We start from the raw sequence: 24,542 nt of genomic DNA, 5'->3' as shown, positions 1-24,542 counted from the left end.
GTGGGCGAACTATGTCACTCACCACACACGCGCCTTGTCCTACGTGGAATAGAAAATCGGCCAGAACGTGCCAAGATTCGTGCATATACTGCTGGACGGCGATGGATGCATGTGGTTGAGATGGTTAACGCCCACACGTGTGGGCGTTAACATTTCCGTTTTTAGCTAAGGGAGATGTGTGACTTGTACAAGGCCGAAAACAAGGGGCAGGAGTTCGCCTTCATGCACATTTTCAACAAACTTGAAAAGTGCAAAATATGGGAGAAGGTGCGCTACGAGCACAACCATGGCAAGCCCTTCGACGTGAACGCGCCGGCGGATGCTTCGGCTGGCCGGCCTGAAGGGCACAAGAAGGCCAAGGCCGCGAGGAATGCGCATGACGCTGAAGATGAGGCCGAGTACAAGAAGCTGCTCGCCGACGTCAAGACCAGCCACGCTCAACGCAATGACGCCAATGAGGCAAGGTGGAGGGAGGTCCTCGACACCGCCCAACAGAAGACGCAGATCGAGGCGGCCAAGGTCAATGTCGCCAAGGTGGAGGTCCAGGCCAGCATGATCCACGCGATCAACGCGCAGATGGCCGAGGAGGCGAACATCTTGAGCAGGGACACGTCCAACCTGGCCGTGGATATCCAGCTCTGGTACGCCGACCGTCGTGCCCACATCCTGGGGGCGTCGAGGGCTGCAAGGGCATCTGGGACATCAGCACCGACGTGGCCAAATCAAGCTGCACCGGCGTGGACACCTCCATCAGCACCGGCGTCGGCATCGGCATCGGCATCGACCGAGCCAGCACCTGCAATGACTGAACCAGCGGCGACGATCATCATCGACGCCGACGCACAGCCCATTTGATATCTACAGTGGTACCTCGCTGATATGGCGTTTTGGGGCAGCTGGACCCGTGTTGTTTTGAACTTTAATTGGCCGATGTGGCCGTACTTGCGAACTTAAATCTGACCGGTGTCGCTGGTGTTATCGAATTTGATGCTTTTTGTATTGTTTTGGGGCTAAATTTGTTTTGGGAATGATCGTTGAGGGCGGTCACCGGTGAAGAGATGCCCCAAACGCGCAGCAGTTTAGACGAGCCACCCAAACGCACTTGCCGGTGCTGCCAGCCCCGGTTTAGGTAGTGGAGATGACCTTCGTTTTAGTAGCAAAAAGGGTCGTGCGTTGCAACGGGAGAATAAAAAATACCACACGCTCTTAATTTACAAAAAATGTTTTATAATCTGAGAATGTGTAGCTATTTCTTAAATACATGAAGAGTTAAGAAGGTTGTGAAAAAGATACAAGATTTTTTAATCATAAAAAGAGGTTTGTTTTGTTTGAAAAGAACATTTTTTTATGGTTTCCTGTTGACGCAGGTACTCGCGCCCCTATTTCATCACTATTTCTTGTCATATATGTCATAGTTATTTTTCTCTGTTTCATCACTGTTTATTTCTTATCAAACTACTCTTTTATTTTACTTTTGGTCATGCATGCCTCATTTTTACTCTTTTTCATGCATGTCCTCTTTTTCTTCTTCTTATATATAGGAGAATAGCGCAACATCTCATCTTTATTAGATCTCCTCTGTATTTTTTTTATTTATTTTATAGCGGACATCCCATTTTTGTTGGGTCCTTTTATTTCTTGTCATGCATGTCCTTATTTATTGGGTGTCTCTAAAAAAATTATCTTCAATCTGATGTCCAATCCTGATTTTGGTGATGTGTTCATCCCAAATCCGAATCAGTATCGGTATGAAAAAAAGATGGATAATGCATTGTTGATTAACATTGCAGTCTAGGTAGTAATTTTTTAAAAATTTAACAGGTAAATAACATTATATTTAGATTATACATAATTTTCTAATGAAATTCCATATATAATATGTTAATTTTGGAGTTACGGTTTAAAAGATATGACTATTTTAAAAAACATTTGATATATACTGCGTGTTTAATGTCAAAAACATCAAAAGGTTTCTATAAAATAGTATGACGGGCTAATAATACCTATTTCTTTTATTAGTAGGTATAGATATTATCAACTCTTCCTGAACCATATACCAACCGTGCATCCTTTTTTTTATAAAAAATATATATACCAACCGTGCAAGGTGGAGGCTGGTGCCGTATCGTGGAACTCGAGGTCCGCATCGTGACCACAGGGCGCCCATGCATTCGCCCAATTATGTACATAGATGCATAGAAAACCATATCTCAACGTGCATCGAGCCGGCGAGTCAACTCGTGGTTGGATGGTTAGTGGGACTGTGGTATCCCCAATCCACCAGGGTTCAAATACTGGTGCTCGCATTTATTTCTAAATTTATTTCAGGATTTCCGGCGATGCGCATTCAATGGGAGGAGACGTTCCCGTCAACGACGAGGCGCCTACGGTGACTTCGTAAATCTCAAGATGATATGCCGCCTCAGTCTTTCAGAGGTGCTCATAAGGGTAGGATGTGCGTGTTTGCCTTTATAAGGATGAGTGTATGCACGTGTCTATGAGCGCTTGTGTGTACTGATGTTAAAAAAACATGCATCGAGCCGGTTCATCACGGTGAAAGAGACACTGCAACGGCAATGCGCGTCCACAGTCAGTACTACTTTGTTCCATGCGGCGACAGGAATCTGACACAGATCTATGTCTCTCACTCTTGTGTTGCTGCTTAATCACTGAAATCAGAGGTAAAATTTGGAGCTAGGGTTCGGAGTAGAAGGAAAGGGGATCGAGATGAGAGCCAGGGGGTGGGAAGGAGGAGCTCGCCCAACGGCGCCGATACAGAGTAGTGATCCAACGATGCCGAAACCCTCCACACGCAACCCTCTAAGTACACACTCACTGGACCCAGTCCTCTCCCTGGACTCGTGGGTTGGGCCGACGCCCTCTCTTGGGCCGGCCCTGTTGGGCCGGGTGACTTGGCATTCCCGTGACATTCCCCCCTCCTTGAGATGTGGCTTGTCCCCAAGCCAATGCATGGGGAAATCTTGACTTGAGGGGACTTCATCTTCCCAGGAGGCGAGCGACGCTGGAAAGCCTGACCACTTGACGAACACCTGGTCAATCGTGCGCGTCCCGCGAGATATCGTGCGCCGCCCAAGGATGGCTTCAGGGACTTGAAGTTGAAGGAGATCTTGGTCCAGCACAGGCAGCTCAGGAAGGGCCGTCGTGGAAGGAGGCAGCCCAGCTCGAAGTTGAGAGACATGAATGACCGGATGTATCTTGGCAGGCAGAGCAAGCCGGTACGCCACCTCGCCCACACGAGCGAGAACCTGAAAAGGACCAAAGTACCTGAAAGCCAATTTGTGGTTAGCACGAGCCACCACAGAGGATTGTGCGTAAGGTTGCAGCTTCAGGTAGACCTAGTCGCCGACTGCAAACACATGATCTGACCGATGCCTGTCAGCCTTGCTCTTCATGACTTGATTGGCCCGATGAAGATGTTGCTTCAGGAGACCCATCACTGCTGCTCTGTCACGGGTCCATGCAGCTAGATCCTTGACTGTGTCGTCAGCGATGTTGGTGATGCCAAAGAAACGTGGTTTGTGACCGTACAGAACCTCAAATGAAGATGTCTTCAACGTCGAGTGATATGATGTGTTGTACCAGAATTCGGCCAGTGCCAGCCATTGTGCCCACTTAGTCGGGCAGTTGTGAATGAAGTAGTGCAGATAGAGCTCCATGCATTGGTTCACCCGCTCTATGGTATCATCCGTCTGCGGGTGGCGTGCTGAAGAAATGTTGAGAGTAATGTGGGTCAACTTGCATAGTTCCTGCCACACTTTGCTGGTGAAGACCCGATCGCGTTCAGACACCATCTTGTCTGGGGGCCCGTGCAATTTTAAAACATTGTTCATGTATGCCTTGGCGACTTGGAGAGCTGTGAATGGGTGTCGAAGTGGGATAAAATGTGCATACCGAGTCAGTTTGTCAACGACGACCAGAATGGAGTTGTACCCCATGGAAGTGGGCAGTCCTTCGACAAAATCAACGGTCGCCATCTCCCAAGCATGTTCAGGAACAAGGAGGGGTTGGAGTAGCCCAGGGTACCGGACGTGTTCGGGTTTTGCTTGTTCGCAGACAAAACATCGGCCGATGAACATATTGACTGTATGCTTGAGCTTGGGCCAAGCAAAAAGCTTCATCACTCGACTGTAAGTTGCTTGTACGCCAGAGTGGCCTCCAATTGCGCCTGCATGTAGTTCTTGTAACACTTTCTGTTGGCTGTCCACGTCATTGCCCAACCAGACTCGCCCTTTGTAGCGAATCAGCCCGTCAGTGATCGAGAAAGGCCCTGCTAATTTCACTCCTTGGGCATGCAAGGCTAGCATGCGACAGCAGTCAGGATCTTTCCTATAGTTCTGCTTGACATCTTCAAGCCAGGTGGGTACGCAAACTGAGACCGCGATCACCATTGCATGGTCTGTAGGCTGTCGAGAGAGAGCGTTTGCTGCCAAATTATTAGCCCCTTGTCGATACTCAATCTTGTATTGCAGTCCAAGTAGCTTGGTCAGAGCTTTGTGTTGCCATGGGGTGGTGAGTTTCTGTTCATCCAAGCAAGTGAGGCTCCGATGATCCGTGCGGATAGTGAATTCTGAAAGAAGAAGGTACGGTCGCCATCTATCTAGTGCCATCAGGATAGCGAGACACTCTTTCTCATATGTGGACAATGCCCGGTGTCATGGACCCAAAGCCTGACTGAGGAAGACCACTGGATGTTGTTGTTGCATCAGGACAGCGCCAATACCAATGTCAGATGCGTCCGTCTCCACCACGAACGGCTTGGCAAAGTTGGGCAGGGCCAGCACAGGGGCTGTGGTCAGTGCTGTCTTGAGAGACTCGAACGCCTGTTCGTGATCTGCCGTCCACACAAAAGGAACGCCTTTCTTCAGTAGCTCTGTGATGCCTCAATTGATCACCCCATAGTGTCGAACGAACTTGCGATAATATCCTGCTAGTCCAAGGAACTAGCGAAGCTCCTTAATAGATGATGGCGAAGACCAGTTCTGCACTTTCTCGATGTTGCGAGGGTTCGTATGTCCTCCTTCCGCACTGATGACATGACCCAAGTATCGGAGTTGCGGCTGCGCAAACGCGCATTTCTTCAGCTTGACCTTGAGAGAGTACCGCTCCAATCGCTGAAACACTGCCCGTAACAACAGCACATGCTCCTTCAAGGTTGCACCAAACACCAGAATGTCGTCAATATACACTAGAACCCCTTTTCGCACAAATGGCGCAAGAACTATATGCATAGCAGACTGAAATGTGAAAGGCCCTCCAGTGACACCTTGTGGAATTACTTTGAACTCGAAATGCCCGTGATGTGTCTGAAACGCTGTTTTAGCTTCGTCCCCAGGTCGCATCCGGATTTGATGATATCCAGAGCGAAGATCCAGACTTGTGAAGAACGTGGCACCGTGCAATTCATCCAGTAACTCATCGATGATGGGAATGGGGTAGCGAGTTTTGAGGGTGATCGCATTGAGGAAGTGATAGTCGATGCAGAATCGCCATTCCCCATCTTTTTTTAAACCAAAAGCACGGGGGACGATAAGGGACTGCGACTGAGCTGTATGATACCTTGCCGAAGCATTTCTGTCACTTGTTGCTCAAATTCGTCCTTCTGCGAAGGCTGTACCTATACGAGCTCTGTTAACTGGTTGTGCTCTAGGAATGAGCTCAATGACATGGTCGAATTCCCAGTGAGGTGGTAGTCCACTGGGTTCCTTGAATAGCTCAGGTAAATCTTGAAGCAGCTCCTCAATAACAGTTGGGACCGGGGCTTGATCCACTTTAGGTTTGCTGGCTGACAATAAGAGGATGTGAGCAATGTCTGTACGCGACTGCAAGAGATTGATCTGAGCCATAGAGATCATATGGCAAGTTGTTGTCCGTTGAGACTGTTGGGGAACGTAGTAATTTCAAAAAAATTCCTACGTACACGCAAGATCATGGTGATGGCATAGCAACGAGAGGGGAGAGTGTTGTCCACGTACCCTCGTAGACCGTAAGCGGAAGCGTTATGACAACGCGGTTGATGTAGTCGTACGTCTTCACGATCCGACCGATCCAAGTACCGAACGTACGGCACCTCCGAGTTCAGCACACGTTCAGCTCGATGACGTTCCCCGGGCTCCGATCCAGCAAAGCTTCGGGGATGTGTTCCGTCAGCACGACGGCGTGGTGACGATGATGATGCTCTACCGACGCAGGGCTTCGCCTAAACTCCGCGACGATATGACCGAGGTGGAATATGGTGGAAGGGGGCACCGCACACGGCTAAGGAACGATCCGTAGATCAACTTGTGTGTCTATGGGGTGCCCCCCGCCCCCGTATATAAAGGAGCCAGGGGGGAGGAGGCGGCCGGCCAAGGAGGGCGCACCAAGGGGAATCCTACTCCCACCGGGAGTAGGACTCCCTCCTTCCTTGTTGGAGTAGGAGAAGGGGGAAAGAGGGGGAGAGGAGGAAGGAAAAGGGGGCCGCACCCCTTGTCCAATTCGGACCAGAGGGGGGCTGCACGCCTCCTTCCTTTCGGCCTCTCTCCTCTATTTCCGTATGGCCCAATAAGGCCCATATACTCACCGGCGAATTCCCGTAACTCTCCGGTACTCCGAAAAATACCCGAATCACTCGGAACCTTTCCGAAGTCCAAATATAGTCGTACAATATATCGATCTTTACGTCTTGACCATTTCGAGACTCCTCGTCATGTCCCCGATCTCATCCGGGACTCCGAACTCCTTCGGTACATCAAAACACATAAACTCATAATATAACTGTCATCGAAACCTTAAGCGTGCGGACCCTACGGGTTCGAGAACTATGTAGACATGACCTACAACTATTCTCGGTCAATAACCAATAGCGGAACCTAGATGCCCATATTGGTTCCTACATATTCTACGAAGATCTTTATCGGTCAAACCGCATAACAACATACGTTGTTCCCTTTGTCATCGGTATATTACTTGCCCGAGATTTGATCGTCGGTATCCAATACCTAGTTCAATCTCGTTACCGGCAAGTCTTTTTACTCGTTACGTAATGCATCATCCCGTAACCAACTCATTGGTCACATTGCTTGCAAGGCTTATAGTGATGTGCATTACCGAGAGGGCCCAGAGATACCTCTCCGACAATCGGAGTGACAAAACCTAATCTCGAAATACGCCAACTCAACATGTACCTTCGGAGACACCTGTAGTACTCCTTTATAATCACCCAGTTACGTTGTGATGTTTGGTAGTACCCAAAGCGTTCCTCCGGTAAACGGGAGTTGCATAATCTCATAGTTACAGGAACATGTTTAAGTCATGAAGAAAGCAATAGCAATATACTAAACGATCAAGTGCTAGGCTAACGGAATGGGTCATGTCAATCACATCATTCTCCTAATGATGTGATCCCATTAATCAAATGACAACACATGTCTATGGTTAGGAAACATAACCATCTTTGATTAATGAGCTAGTCAAGTAGAGGCATACTAGTGACTATATGTTTGTCTATGTATTCACACATGTATCATGTTTCCGGTTAATACAATTCTAGCATGAATAATAAACATTTATCATGAAATAAGGAAATAAATAATAACTTTATTATTGCCTCTAGGGCATATTTCCTTCAGTCTCCCACTTGCACTAGAGTCAATAATCTAGTTCACATCGCTATGTGATTTAACACCAATATTCATATCTACATGTGATTAATACCCATAGTTCACATCATCATGTGATCAACACCCAAAGGGTTTACTAGAGTCAATAATCTAGTTCACATCGCTATGTGATTAACACCCAAAAGAGTACTAAGGTATGATCATGTTTTTTTCGTGAGAGAAGCTTAGCCAACGGGTCTGTCATATTCAGAGCCGTATGTATTTCGCAAATATTCTATGTCCACAATGCTCTGCACGGAGCTACTCTAGCTAATTGCTCCCACTTTCAATATGTATCCAGATTGAGACTTATAGTCATCTGGATTGGTGTAAAAGCTTGCATCGTTGTAACTTTAACGACGGGCTCTTTTATCACCTCCATAATCGAGAAACATCTCCTTAGTCCTCACTAAGGATATTCTTGACCCATGTCCAGTGATCTACTTATTAGATCAAAATTGTATTCCTTTGCCAAACACAGAGCAAGGTATACAATAGGTCTGGTTCACAACATAGCATACTTTATAGAACCTATGACTGAGGCATAGGGAATGACTTTTCATTCTCTTTCTATTTTCTGCAATGGTCGGGTCTTGAGTCTTACTCAACTTCACACCTTGTAACACAGGCAAGAACTCCTTCTTTGGCTGTTCCATTTTGAACTATTTCAAAAATTTATCAAGGTATGTACTCATTGAAAAATCTTATCAAGCGTCTTGATCTATCTATATAGATCTTGATGCTCAATGTGTAAGCACCTTCACCGAGGTCTTGCTTTGAAAAACTCTTATTCAAGTATCCTTTCATGCTATCCAGAATTTCCATATCATTTCCAATTAACAATATGTCATCCACATATAATATTAGAAATGCTACAGAGCTCCCACTCACTTTCTTGTAAATACAGGCTTCTTCAAAAAGTCTGTATAAAACCATATGCTTTGATCAACTCATCAAAGCATATATTCCAACTCCGAGATGCTTGCACCAGTCCATAGATGGATCGCTAGAGCTTGCACAATTTGTTAGCACCTTTAGGATTGACAAAACCTTCTGGTTGCATCATATACAACTCTTCTTTAAGAAAACCATTAAGGAATGCAGTTTTGTTTATCCATTTGCCAGATTTCATAAAATGTGGCAATTTCTAACATGATTCAGACAGACTTAAGCATAGATACGAGTGAAAAACTCTCATCGTAGTCAACACCTTGAACTTGTCGAAAACCTTTTGCGACAATTCTAGCTTTGTAGATAGTAACACTATCAGCGTCCGTCTTCCTCTTGAAGATCCATTTAATCTCAATGTCTCGCCGATCATTGGGCAAGTTAATCAAAGTCCATACTTTGTTTTCATACATGGTATCTCAGATCTCATGGCCTCAAGCCATTTTGCGGAATCTGGGCTCACCATCGCTTCTTCATAGTTCGTAGGTTCGTCATGGTCTAGTAACATAACTTCCAGAACAGGATTACCGTACCACTCTGGTGCGGATCTTACTCTGTAAGACCTACGAGATTCTGTAGTAACTTAATCTGAAGTTTCATGATCATCATCATTAACTTCCTCACTAATTGGTGTAGTAGTCACAGCAACTGATTTCTGTGATGAACTACTTTCAAATGAGGGAGCAGGTACAGTTAACTCATCAAGTTCTACTTTCCTCCCACTCACTTCTTTCAAGAGAAACTCCTTCTCTAGAAAGGATCCATTCTTAGCAACGAATGTTTTGCCTTCGGATCTGTGATAGAAGGTGTACCCAACAGTTTCCTTTGGGTATTCTATGAAGACGCACTTCTCCGATTTGGGTTCGAGCTTATCAGGTTGAAAACCTTTTTCATATAAGCATCGCAACTCCAAACTTTAAGAAACAACAGCTTAGCTTTACTGCTAAACCATAGTTCATACGGTGTCGTCTCAGCGGATTTAGATGCTGCCCTTTTTAAATGTGAATGCAGCTGTCTCTAATGCACAACCCCAAAATGATAGTGGTAAAACCGATAAGAGACATCATAGATCGCACCATATCCAATAAAGTGCGGTTACGATGTTCGGACACACCATAACGTTGTGGTGTTCCAGGTGGCGTGAGCCGTGAAACTATTCCACATTGTTTTAATTGAAGACCAAACTCGTAACTCAAATATTCGTCTCCACGATCAGATCGTAGAAACTTTATTTTCTTGTTACGATGATTTTTCCACTTCACTCTGAAATTCTTTGAACTTTTCAATTATTTCAGACTTATGTTTCATCAAGTAGATATACCCATATCTGCTCAAATCATTTTGTGAAGGTCAGAAAATAACAATACTTGCCACGAGCATCAACACTCATTGGATCGCATACATCGGTATGTATTATTTCCAATAAGTCAGTAGCTTGTTCCATTGTTCCAGAGAACGGAGTTTTAGTCATCTTGCCCAAAAGGCACGGTTCGCAAGCATCAAATGATTCATAACCAAGTGATTCCGAAAATCCCTCTTTATGGAGTTTCTTCATGCGCTTTACACCGATATGACCCAAATGGCAGTGCCACAAATAAGTTGCACTATCATTATTAACTTTGCATTTTTTGGCATCAATATTATGAATATGTGTATCACTATGATCGAGATCCAACAAACTATTTTCATTGGGTGTATAACCATCGAAGGTCTTATTCATGTAAACAGAATAACAATTATTCTCTAACTTTAAATGAATAACCGTATCGCAATAAACATGATCAAATCATGTTCATGCTCAATGCAAATGCCAAATAACATTTATTTAGGTTTAACACTAATCCCGAAAGTATAGGGAGTGTGCGATGATGATCATATCAATCTTGGAACTACTTCCAACACTCATCTTCACTTCCCCTTCAACTAGTCTCTGTTTATTCTGTAACTCCTGTTTCAAGTTACTAATCTTAGCAACCGAACAAGTATCAAATACTCAGGAGCTACTATAAACACTAGTAAGGCACACATCAATAACCTGTATATCAAATATATCCTTGTTCACTTTGCCATCCTTCTTATCCACCAAATATTCAGGGCATTTCCGCTTCCAGTGACCATTTCCTTTGCAGTGTAAGCACTCAGTTTCAGGCTTTGGTTCAGCTTTGGGCTTCTTCATGGGAGTGACAACTTGCTTGTCATTCTACTTGAAGTTCCCTTTCTTTCCCTTTGCCCTTTTCTTGAAACTAGTGGTCTTGTCAATCATCGACACTTGATGCTCTTTCTTGATTTCTACCTTTGTCGATTTCAACATCACGAAGAGCTCGGGAATTGTTTTCGTCATCCTTTGCATACTATAGTTCATCACGAAGTTCTAGTAACTTAGTGATGGTGACTAGAGAATTCTGTCAATCACTATCTTATCTGGAAGATTAACTCCCACTTGATTCAAGTGATTGAAGTACCCAGACAATCTGAGCACATGCTTACTAGTTGAGCGATTCTCCTCCATCTTTTTAGCTATAGAACTTGTTGGAGACTTCATATCTCTCAACTCGGGTATTTGCTTGAAATATTAACTCCAATTCCTGGAACATCTCATATGGTCCATGACGTTTAAAACATCTTTGAAGTCCCGATTCTAAGCCGTTAAGCATGGTGCACTAAACTATCAAGTAGTCATCATATTGAGCTAGCCAAACGTTCATAACGTTTGCGTCTGCTCCTGCAATAGGTCTGTCACCTAGCGGTGCATTAAGGGCATAATTCTTCTGTGCAGCAATGAGGATAAACCTCAGATCACGGATCCAATCCGCATCATTGCTACTAACATCTTTCAACACAATTTTCTCTAGGAACATATCAAAATAAACATATGAAAGCAACAATTCAAGCTATTGATCTACAACATAATTTGCAAAATACTACCAGGACTAAGTTCATGATAAATTTAAGTTCAATTAATCATATTACTTAAGAACTCCCACTTCCTCTAATCCTCTAAGTGATTACGTGATCCATATCAACTACACCATGTCCGATCGTCACGTGATATGGAGTAGTTTCAACGGTGAACATCAATATGTTGATCATATCTACTATATGATTCACGCTCGACCTTTCGGTCTCCGTGTTTCAAGGCCATATCTGTATATGCTAGGCTCGTCAAGTTTAACCTGAGTATTCCGCGTGTGCAACTGTTTTTGCACCCGTTGTATTTGAACATAGAGCCTATCACACCCGATCATCACGTGGTGTCTCAGCACGAAGAACTTTTGCAACGGTGCATACTCAGGGAGAACACTTCTTGAAAATTAGTGAGAGATAATCTTAAAATGCTACCGTCAAACAAAACAGAATAAGATGTATAACAGATAAATATCATATGTAATCAAAATATGTGACATGATATGGCCATGATCATCTTGCGCCTTTGATCTCCATCTCCAAAGTACTGTCATGATCTCTATCGTTACCGGCACGACACCATGATCTTCATCATCTTGATCTATATCAATGTGTCGTTACATGGTCGTCTCGCCAACTATTGCTCTTGCAACTATTGCTATCGCATAGCGATAAAGTAAAGCAATTATTTGGCACTTGCATCTTATGCAACAAAGAGACAACCATAGGGCTTCTGCCAGTTGCCGACAACTTCAACAAAACATGATCATCTCATACAACAACTTATATCTCATCACGTCTTGACCATATCACATCACAACATGCCCTGCAAAAACAAGTTAGATGTCCTATACTTTGTTGTTGCAAGTTTTACGTGGCTGCTACGGGCTGAGCAAGAACCGTTCTTACCTACGCATCAAAACCACAACGATAGATCGTCAAGTTGGTGCTGTTTTAACCTTCGCAAGGACCGGGTGTAGCCACACTCGATTCAGCTAAAGTGAGAGAGACAGACACCCGCCAGCCACCTTTAAGCACAAGTGCTCGTAACGGTGAAACCAGTCTCGCATAAGCGTACGCGTAATGTCGGTCCGGGCCGCTTCATCTCACAATACCGCCGAACCAAAGTATGACATGCTGGTAAGCAGTATGACTTGTATCGCCCACAACTCACTTGTGTTCTACTCGTGCATATAACATCAACGCATAAAACCTAGGCTCTGATACCACTGTTGGGGAACGTAGTAATTTCAAAAAAATTCCTACGTACACGCAAGATCATGGTGGTGGCATAGCAACGAGAAGGGAGAGTGTTGTCCATGTACCCTCGTAGACCGTAAGCGGAAGTGTTATGACAACGCGGTTGATGTAGTCGTACGTCTTCACGATCCGACCGATCCAAGTACCGAACGTACGGCACCTCCGAGTTCAGCACACGTTCAGCTCGATGACGATCCCCGGGCTCCGATCCAACAAAGCTTCGGGGATGAGTTCCGTCAGCACGATGGTGTGGTGACGATGATGATGCTCTACCGGCGCAGGGCTTCGCCTAAACTCCGCGACGATATGACCGAGGTGGAATATGGTGGAAGGGGGCACCGCACACGGCTAAGGAACGATCCGTAGATCAACTTGTGCGTCTATGGGGTGCCCCCCGCCCCCGTATATAAAGGAGCCAGGGGGGAGGAGGCGGCCGGCCAAGGAGGGCGCGCCAAGAGGAGTCCTACTCCCACCGGGAGTAGGACTCCCTCCTTCCTTGTTGGAGTAGGAGAAGGGGGAAAGAGGGGGAGAGGAGGAAGGAAAAGGGGGCCGCACCCCTTGTCCAATTCGGACCAGAGGGGGGCTGCGCGCCTCCTTCCTTTCGGCCTCTCTCCTCTATTCCCGTATGGCCCAATAAGGCCCATATACTCCCCGGCGAATTCCCGTAACTCTCGAGTACTCCGAAAAATACCCGAATCACTCGGAACCTTTCCGAAGTCCAAATATAGTCGTCCAATATATCGATCTTTACGTCTCGACCATTTCGAGACTCCTCGTCATGTCCCCGATCTCATCCGGGACTCCGAACTTCTTCGGTACATCAAAACTCATAAACTCATAATATAACTGTCATCGAAACCTTAAGCGTGCGGACCCTACGGGTTCGAGAACTATGTAGACATGACCTAGAACTATTCTCGGTCAATAACCAATAGCGGAACCTGGATGCCCATATTGGTTCCTACATATTCTACGAAGATCTTTATCGGTCAAACCGCATAACAACATACGTTGTTCCCTTTGTCATTGGTATGTTACTTGCCCGAGATTTGATCGTCGGTATCCAATACCTAGTTCAATCTCGTTACCGGCAAGTCTCTTTACTCTCTACGTAATGCATCATCCCGTAACCAACTCATTGGTCACATTGCTTGCAAGGCTTATAGTGATGTGCATTACCGAGAGGGCCCAGAGATACCTCTCCGACAATCGGAGTGACAAAACCTAATCTCGAAATACGCCAACTCAACATGTACCTTCGGAGACACCTGTAGTACTCCTTTATAATCACCCAGTTACGTTGTGACATTTGGTAGTACCCAAAGCGTTCCTCCGGTAAACGGGAGTTGCATAATCTCATAGTTACAGGAACATGTATAAGTCATGAAGAAAGCAATAGCAATATACTAAACGATCAAGTGCTAGGCTAACGGAATGGGTCATGTCAATCACATCATTCTGCTAATGATGTGATCCCATTAATCAAATGACAACACATGTCTATGGTTAGGAAACATAATCATCTTTGATTAATGAGCTAGTCAAGTAGAGGCATACTAGTGACTATATGTTTGTCTATGTATTCACACATGTATGATGTTTCCGGTTAATACAATTCTAGCATGAATAATAAACATTTATCATGAAATAAGGAAATAAATAATAACTTTATTATTGCCTCTAGGGCATATTTCCTTCAGAGACTGCCCTGATAAGTGAACCAGCTGCCAATTGTGTTGAAATGACATTTGTTTCTTAGACCAGTTCACTGTCATAACACCCCTGGATTCCAACCAATCCATCCCAAGAACTATATCATAACAACCCAAGGGAAAAAGCTTGAAATTGGAATTGAAAGTGACCCCCTGAACCGAGTACTCACAGCAAGGTAACTCCAGGGTGCAGCTAGTAATGGCTCCATCTGCCACCTTGACCTTCAAAGGTGTTTGCATAGGACGAATTGTTGGCCAGGCTTGAGCTATCTCTGCATTGATAAAACTATGAGAACTCCCGGAGTCAATAAGCATCAGCAGAACCTTGCCTCCAATGTTGCCGGTGAGCCGAAAAGCTTTGGGCGCTTCAGTACCAGCAATTGCTGCCGCTGACAACAAACACATGTCCTCTTCAGAGCTCTCGTGTTGGAGAGAGGTTGGTTCTGGGGATGTTGGTGGAGATAACATGCCCACTAACTCTTCCACAACAAGGAGTTGCACTGTAGCAGCACAAGTGTGGCCTAGGTTCCATCTCTCGCCACAAGTAAAACACAAACCACGCGCCTTGCGAAATGTGCGCAGGGCCTTGAGCTTCTCATCCACTGGTGACTTGGCGATGTCGAGCCCCCGACGTGTGTCGAGCGCTGTGGGTGAAGGCGTGGAATTTGCTGTACGTCCCATCACTGGAGATGTTGGCACAGCGACCGCTGAAGGGGGCCTCGCCGAGAAACGCCCCGACCGAGTGTTCGAGGCCCCGACATGATGCATCCCCATGCTTTCATGTTCTTGGCGAACCATCTCCACCACCTCTTCCTGTAAAGCAGCAAGGGAGACAACAGTTTCCAAATCAGGAGGTCGATGTAACATAACAGCTACTTTGATATCATGACTGAGATCTTCCACAAAATGGGTGGTGAAAAACAGAGGATCCCAAGAACCATGGTGTGCTAACAAACTATGCATTGCTATATTAAATTGCTCGGCATATTCTAACACTGAGCCGGCTTGCTTCAGTTTAGAAAACTTCCGCAGCAACAACTGAAACTCAGAACGACCAAACTTATCCAGCACAGCAGCGCAAAACGGATCCCATCCTGTGATCTTCAGGTGAGCCTTAGACCACTCCAACCACAAAGCCGCTGCGCCGATGAAATGGACCACAACGGTGTCCACCCACACCTTCGGATCAATGCCACAGACGCGGAAATAAGCCTCACAACGAAGACGCCAACCGGTGGGTTTGTCGCCATCAAACTCTGGGCATTCCATATGCTTGTTGTTGGTGGATCTGCTCCCACCAAAAACAGCGCTGCTGCCCACCAACTGAAGGGACGGTGGAGGCGGTAAAGGCGCGGAGGGAAACGGAGTCCGATACGTACCATTGGTCGGGACCAGCGTAGTGAGGATCGGTCCCTCACTAGCCGAAACCCGTGGAAGAAGAGCCCCGTGGTGGCCAATCTGCCCGTGACCGTCGTCACTCTGCCGGATGTGGAGAAGTGGCGCGTCCGCCTGGGTCGAATCTGGTGCCGGCCTGCTGGTGGACGGAGCACCCGCAGCGATTTTCTCCAACTGCGCCCGAATGTCGCCGAGGTCCGCCTGGAGTTGTCCCACCGCCGCATCCATGGTAGGCCGCCAGGCTGCGAGATCCTGGACGACCGGCTCGAGGGCGACGACCGCCGGCTCCATCTTCGCGACCGCCGGCTCCATCTTCGCGACTGTGGTATCTCAACCCACCAGGGTTCAAATCGTGGTGCTAGCATTTATTTCTAAATTTATTTTAAGATTTCCGGCGATGCGCATTCAGTGGGAGGAGACGTTCCCGTCGAGGACGAGGCGCCTACGGTGACTCAAATCTCAAGTGATATGCCGGCTCAGTCTTTCAGAGGTGCTCATAAGGGTAGGATGTGCGTGTTTACGTTTATAAGGATGAGTGTATGCACGTGTATATGAGCGCTTGTGTGTACTGATGTTAAAAAAAACATGCATCGAGCCGGTTCATCACGGTGAACGAGACACTGCAACGGCAATGCGCGCCCACAGTCAGTACTACTTTGTTCCATGCGGCGACAGGAATCTCTCATCAGTCACATGGTCTACAATCAAGTGTGTCGCCGTGTCAGCTCCTAGGGATGGGCGCTCATCTTTTTATTGGTTGGCAAAGTACTTAATCTCGCGCCCACTCCAAGATACGGTTTCAAGCCATACAAAACGTACGGTTTCTAGCCACTCCAAGATTAGTTTTGCCTACCTAAGTCGTGCGTACAAGATCTGACCATGTGTTATGTTATTATTAGAGTGCAGCGCCGCATGTGATCTCTGTTTTGCATTGTAGTATTCCAAGACAAGATTGGTTGACAAGTGTATTATTGGGCACGTGCCTCTGGTGATGGTGGTTTTGGCGCCATTGTCAGCCGATCTTATCTACTTCTACTACGTAGTAGGATTGGAGCTAGTATCGGTAACGATAAAGGCAATCCTGACATAGTATTCCATATCTGTATGGCAGGGAGCACAGAATCAAGCACGCGATCCACGCTGCCTACGTGGCCCGTTAAGGACCGTTCCTGCCCGTAGAGCCAACCACTACGCTGCACGCAAAGTTTGTTTGTCGGATTGGATTGGTAGGCACTGTACCGATGACCGTTGATTTGTACCGACTGGCGGTCCGCAAAATTTGTCCCGGCAGCCGCATGTGCACCCCTTCCGGTACCCACGCCCGCGGCATCGATCCAGATGCATGCAGGAGGCTCGGCCTTTGGTCCTCCCTGCTCCACTCCACGATCCACATGCAGCAAAGCAAAGCAAAGCGAGCAAGCGAAAACAAAAATGCATTTATAAACAAGAGACATAGTTCTATTTTTACATTGCTAGTACCATATTCATTTAAACTATTTAAACTTAACTACAAACTAGATCGGCAGCATCCCTATTCTATGAAGATGTAGGGAGTGTCGGCGGTGACGATGCCCTAGTGTAAATAATATTTAGAATTGATTTGACATGTATTTTCTTTAATTCATAATAGGTTTTTATTATGCTACAATTGTATTAATTGGAAACATTAATACACATGTGATATATAACCAAACCAGGGTTCCTAGGAGGCCTATAGCCACACTAGCCCATTAGGACAAGGTGATAATCGCTGGTTTCCCGGACATTATTTATGTCAATTAATAGAGGGTTCATGTCATTGGGCCGGGAATGACATGATGCACATACCCAACATAAGTATTGCAAAGTGATCGAACCACAAAGCTCGCCGTTGCGATAATTAGGCAATGTTGTAATTAAGCTAATCCTTACACCGTGAGTTGATGTTTAATAACTATCTCTAGAGATTGCTTTTGTTGCATCAAACGTTACACCGTGAGAGGGTGTCCATAAAGGTGTAGCGCAGTATTTCAATGGGATATATAGAGGCGTATCACCAAGAGCGGGATTTGTCCATCCGCGTGATGGAGAGATACTATGGGCCCACTCGGCGAGATCACATCCGAAAGCTTACAGTACGTGACTACGTCACGGGAATGTGATATCACAGGAACGAGTTAAATCATTTGTCGGCAGCGGGATTGAACTAGGTATGATGATACCGACGATCAGGTCTCAGACGAATGAAGTATCGAACTGACAAAGGGAATATGACTCGAAGTTCATGGTTCAACGACATAGATCTTCGTGGATGCACATGGGTCATTATGGGCATCCAGGTCCCCCTAATGATCATTGGACGGAGAGGAGTCTCATCCATCTCTAGATTAATCACGAACTGTAGGGTAACACACTTAAGTGTTCGATGATGCACTAGAGATATTGTTCGACGTTGTCGGAATCCAGGTGAGACTCCATCAACATCCAATTTCAAACCAAACCATAAAAATATGACATTACCTCATATCGACGTGATGGCCACCATTGATATCCAAATTTTAACCATAGAAACATGACACTACCTCCATCAATATCGTGCGTGATGTCCCCAGCTTCCTTATAAACCTCGAAATTAAACAACCACATCTATGGTATGTAGCTATCGGAATTACTTGGCGCGACGTGGCCATGCCCTTCAACTGTCCTGATCTACAGGCCAATAGGCCAGGTCCTTGGCGATGCATATCGATCGTCCGCCCAATGTTGAACACGACGAATTTGCACAAGTCGTGGTACAAGAATTTGGCCGACATCCACCACTCTGGCTGAACTCGAGGTAGTTATCTATGGAGTATATACAGTAGGTGACTGACGGCGATGTGGCCACCACCCGGCCAGTGTGTTGTCCGGAAGTTAGTCATATGTCGTCGGGAACAACATCATTCAAATCATTTTCACGCATACTAAGAATACTAGGCCCGTAAGGGATTCATTTCTCTGAATTTTTTGGAATTTTTTTATGGCCTCTAGAAAATTACACTTGTTGCTAGGGGACCTGCAGAGGTAGAATTTGCACGTGAAGTCCGTTTTTTCTAGACCATTCTGACGTGGTAGTAGAAAAGAAAAGCGATGGTGGACACGTATCTTGGGGAACTGCCCACGCGTCATCAACGAAATCAAACGCTGACCATGCTATTTCTCCGCTGCCCACCGCGTGTCCAGTTCTCTAGAGTTCTCTCGCTTCCCCCCACCGCCCGCAGCTAGCCCACCAGCCCACCAGCCCACCGCATATTGCGCTATAAAAGGACAGGCTTACTTGCCTGGGTCTTCACTTCGCCTTTCTAGGTCATCCCTCCGCCACTGCGTCTGTCTTCCAAAATCTGGCGGCGCACACAACCAATTCGCCGCCGGGCCCCCACCTCTCCACCCGCATGGCCGATCTGTGAACAGAGCAAGCATCAATGGAGTAGGTTCCTCCTAATCTTTCCACTCCCCTCTCTCCTTTGGATCAAGCTCCCTCCACCTGGAGGAAGGGCTGAAGCCGGGTCGATTCCGTCGTGCGTCAGAGCTTAGAGGCGTCACCGCCGGGGCGCGTCACCGGGCCACGCGCCGAGAGAGCAGCGCGGTTACTGGCTGCACGTTGGAGCCTTGGAGGTTGCTGGCTCGCAGCAGGCTGGGGCTGCTGGACATGGAGATCAGATGGAGCATAAGTCAGCGAGTACTTCAATCTCAAGTTCGAGCTCCCCGTCCAGCCCCATGTCTTCGTCTTCACATGAATCAGTGAGTACCACCCAGCAATATCTTTGGTTCTCCTTTTCATATTTCTTAGTTTTGCCTGCTACTTGGTGCTTATTTTCGTATACATCACTTCTAGAGCAGAGATATGACAACTTCTGCACTGGAAAATGCTGTAATTTCAGCCAAAAGCCCAAAATTGAGGAATCGTGTTCATGCAGAAAAAACTACTCTACTTTTTTTGGTGTGTTCATTATCTTAAAAGCCTTTCTCGCAATCGTTTCAAGGTAGAATGTAAATGTAGCTGCAGCTAATTTGTGTGCATATGTTACACAAATAGCTTATATATAATCAGGTTTCTGGTAGGGACAGATGATAATTTCTACTAGATTACTAATAGTATTCGCTTCCTTGCAGGTCTTCTACTATATTTAGAGGTGGATGCAAATTTCTGCACAATCTTCGGCTTTCTTGATGTTGCACTGATTATGTAATCTGCGTATGGGTTGATAATGAGGTAGCTTCCATGGTGAATTTTTTTAAATACTAGAACAATATTGAATTATTTTTGTAGATTCTTAAGTAGAACTTCTTCTCTATTGGAATTTAATTTATCCAAGGAGGATCAATACCATCTTGTTTTTGTTTCAGTTATAAAGCTCGGGTTGTCTAAACCTGAAAATTCAGTGAGGTGTAAATGTACAGTTCACTATTATACTTCAACATGATCAGGTGTTGTTCTTTCCCCTCTCGCACTTATGAGATCATTACTTTGTACCCCCTCTTAAAGAAATATAAGAGTGTTTAGATCACTGTAATTACTATTCTTATTCCATCATATTCCGTATCAAGCCGATATCTCTTGTACAATAGTCGTTTTCACAAATAAATATTTTATGGTATGTTTTTTTCCCATCAAGCTGATATCCCATTATGATATGTTTTTGCTTTGCACATGCAGGATGCCTTTAATCAAAAGGATTGGTTTAGTCAACCCATAAGATTGATTCATTACCTTGGAGTTCCAGAGGGATTTTGTGTAGCATGTTCTTCAGGTACTACATGTTTATCTTGCTAAGAATGATTCAAGTATGGGTTTTCTAGACTACTTGTTGTATATCAGTGAATGATAAAGTTAGTTTTGAAAATTTATCTCTCTTTTGGCTTATTTGTATATTTGAATGTTTGAAAAAATAAAGTTAGTTCGTCAGATCCTTCTTTGTGTGGGTTTTGTAGGTTACTTGATGGTAGGAAAATGTTTGTGACTCCAAATTTAATAGGTTAAGAGGATAGTATCTTAATCATTTAGACTTTTGCTGCCTACGTAACGGAAGCATGTGTGTGTGGTTATGAGATTCATGCCAATAAATCATTATCAGAGATCTCTCATTTGCTTATCAACTGTTATCTTTTTATATATCTTATAATTGTCACACTACTTGGTTCCTTTCATTCCATCCTAATTTTAGAGATCTATCACTTGCTTTCACAATGTCACTGTCTTTTTAGACATCTCTTAATTTTTGGCCACTTCTTAGTTAATTCCTTTCCAAGTTAATATATGAGGTAGTTTTATGGGCTGTAGAGTATCTTGATTCTACTATTTCCCCCAGTTAACAGAAATAAGATAAATTGTACAATTTTTTGACTGAACTATGAGTTTTTGTGATAGCTGTGGCCAGTTCTATACAGTATGAGCAAAGAGGAAAGAGTGTTCATTTGAGTGTCGATGAAGTGAAAGTTGTCAGTTTAAGTTGGTTCCGAGGATTCAACCTGTTCTATTCTACTACAGTATGGGTTGTAGTGACATATGTGCATAATATATAGTACATATTCTTCTTGATTTTTATGTGGCCCATGCTAATAGGCCATACAGTCTCTAGAGATGGGAAACGAATCATTAAGCATTTTAGAGATTGTTGTCCCATCTTGTATAGAAATAACATAGATTGCTTCCGCAGCTGAGCGACTACTTCGTCGGCCAAACACCCGGCTCCTGCTGCAAAGATGTCCACTGTCCAAGACCCGTGCGTATCATTATTCTCCCTGTCTGTGCCGCGCAACAGCAGTTTCCTGTAGCCCTGCCTCCATCAGCTTCTCCCTCTTCCTTGCAATCGATGAGTTCAGCATACAAGCTTCAGATGGATAAGCTCCTATGTACTGCTGTTCTAGACAAACAATGACAACGACGCCTTCTTGTTTTTAGTACTAACCAACATTTCAGAGAACAAAGTTATTGCTGTAAGTAGCTTTTGAAAGTTCCTTTTCAGTTTTCAGTCTTGGGTACATGAAAAAAATGATGTCACAATCTGAAAAAGTTTGGCCATGTATGTCAATTCTAGCTGAGAATTACATATTATGATAGTATAATGAGATGCTTGTGTGCATTAGTTTACGGTTTTACGCCATGACTTTTTTTCCCTTCCTTTAATTGATCTAAATGCAATGGATGCCATGCACTGTACGAAAGTATCTGAATTTGCTCACGGGGTACAGGACATCGGCAACAGCAATATCTGCACTCACTATACGGTTGGCAAAACCGAATTTCAGCTCCGATCAAAGCTTCTACTTCATGCCTGCGCATTCTAAAAATTTAGTGATTTTTCCCACTAAAGATATAACATATCTGCTACTATTAATAGCACGTGATCCGTTTTTCTTCATTTATGCTAACCGTCGGAACTAATAAAATGCTTGATGATATTAGTGGATCTCTTTATAACCGTATATGTCTGGTTGTTCCAAGATAATTGTTAGCTGTGATATTATATCAACTGATTATCTTGCTGATGCTGATCCGCTCTATCCATCGGAATTCTTACATTCTATAGTCGTTAAAAATTTTGCACATCATGAAATTGGTTTGGAAGTTAAAAAATTATTGACGTATATAATAAAGGACAGTGTTTTTGTATTTTTCAGGTTGTCCAGAATGCGCTGGCCGCTGGGCGTAAGTACCAAGTGGCTGGCTGTTTAGTTAGATTGCCGTGGCTGGTTGTTTAGTTAGATTACTGACAACAATGTCCCATTCATTTGTGCGCATGATGATCAGCAAGATTCATGGACAGCGCAAATTAAGTAGTAGAGCAGAGCGTTTATCTTATCAATATGTATATCGTATGTGGAAAATTATCGTATGTGGAAAAATATACTCCCTCCGTCCGGAAATACTTGTCATTGAAATAGATGTATCTAGCTGTATTTTAGTTCTAGATACATCTATTTTCATCCATTTTGATGACAAGTATTTCCGGACGGAGGGAGTAATACCCTTGAAGACCCATAAGGAAGAATTGACTCTTAATGCTATAGTCAACCGCGACAACCAGCTCTGAATGCTACGTTAAAAAGAATGAATAAGCCAACACGACCGGCAGGTCTAATCGTACTCCCAAGTGTATTTATTTCCACATTGGCACAATGTATAAATTTCATCAACAAACAAAAAGTGCACAACTGTTAGATATGTAATCAATCGTCTGTCACCTAGCCACAAAGACATAGCTGCACGGTACACTAGATTTTCAACAACTAAAAAATCTCAAACGAATTAGCGAGGCGTGGCACGCCGGGCAATCTATATTGATATGTATCATATAGATCTCTTATGTAGCTGCCGGGCAATCTATATTGCTGCGTATCATTTAGATCTCTTATGTAGATGAACCGTTTTCTTGTATGCACTACTTTGTCACGATCACCCAACTAAATGTATGAACTACTTTGCCAAAAAAAAATCTTGTGACCACTCACCAAATATTAAAAAAAGACCAAAATAGCTAATTAGTCCATGTGGCGCGGCGTGCCGCCGCGCACTACCCGCTAGTTGGTAGAGACGGGGTCTCCAAGAGCACTGCCTTGAGGGGTTGAGGTAGACGAGCAGGTGACCTCTTCAAAGATCAAAGGGTAGCTCCGCCAGCCACACTATAAGGTCGTGTGCGTCACAGTGAGTCGGTGATACTGCGAGCACGAAGAAGAGGTCATAGCACAATCTTGCACCCCACAACCTACCACCGTGTGGCGTATTGGTGACCACACCGAGGTATTGGTCAACGCGCACTATTTTGTGGTGTGGTCTCCATGCCGAGGTGCAACAGCTTCTTGCACCACCACAAGTGCTTAGGGAAGACGAACCGTCTAAGCTTCGCCTCTGGGGCGCAGTCAAATGCAGAGGTGAATTAGTTCTGCCGGAGGCCTTGCGCGAGTCTCTCCTGGTTTTTTGTTGAATGGCAAGCCATAGACCGTGTTGAGCGCACGATTAGCCACAATGGGAGGTCCTGGAGGCACGTGTCTTCCCCGCTGGCAAGGATAAGGCGCCTAAGCCCTCCTAAAATTTTAGGAGTACTTGGTATATGCTGGCCATTAATTGGCACCAATCTCCCATTAATTGGCATATTCGTGCAGTTAATGGGTTGTAATATTTTATAGCCATTAATTGGTGCCAATTAATGGCCAGCATATACACTAGTAGAAAAACACCTAATAGTTCCGGTTCGTAAGGGCCTTTAGTCTCAGTTCATGAACCGGGACTAATGGGTCGTTACTAATACCTTCATCCATTAGTCCCGATTCAAACACGAACTGGGACCAATGTGCCTCCATCTGGCCTGTGCGCCGAGCCCAGTCAGGGGGCCTTTGGTCCCGGTTGGTGGCACCAACCGGGACCAAAAGTCCATGTTTTTTTTAGAAAAGTGGCTGCTTTAGGGGTTTGGGGGGTTATTTTTAGGTTGTTATTAGCTAGTTAATAGAGAGAAGTGTCCTCTCTTATATCTTCGTCCTTGGTTTACCAACGCTGCTGCTATATATGTTCATTTCACCCGCTGATATAATAACTCATGCATGCTCGCATCATACATCATCATATATAATAACAAGTCCTATTAATCATGCATCATCATACAACTTCTACTCGTTATTAATAATAAGTCATACGATCATCATCCTCATA

At 44.9% G+C, this 24,542-nt stretch overlaps 1 long non-coding RNA gene across 1 annotated transcript; it reads left to right on the top strand.

The window, feature by feature from the left end:
* Positions 1–19,207: 19,207 nt before the first annotated feature.
* LOC119314388 lies at positions 19,208–21,795 on the top strand. Its single transcript, XR_005152301.1, has 5 exons — positions 19,208–19,636; positions 20,009–20,108; positions 20,243–20,323; positions 20,553–20,646; positions 21,553–21,795. It is a non-coding gene; the product is annotated as an uncharacterized LOC119314388 (long non-coding RNA).
* Positions 21,796–24,542: the final 2,747 nt, after the last annotated feature.

Source organism: Triticum dicoccoides, chromosome 1B (assembly GCF_002162155.2).
Source record: "Triticum dicoccoides isolate Atlit2015 ecotype Zavitan chromosome 1B, WEW_v2.0, whole genome shotgun sequence".
Classification (NCBI taxonomy): Eukaryota; Viridiplantae; Streptophyta; class Magnoliopsida; order Poales; family Poaceae; genus Triticum; species Triticum dicoccoides.
Note: the sequence above shows the minus strand (reverse complement) of the source record. Positions and strands in the feature narration are given on the sequence as shown.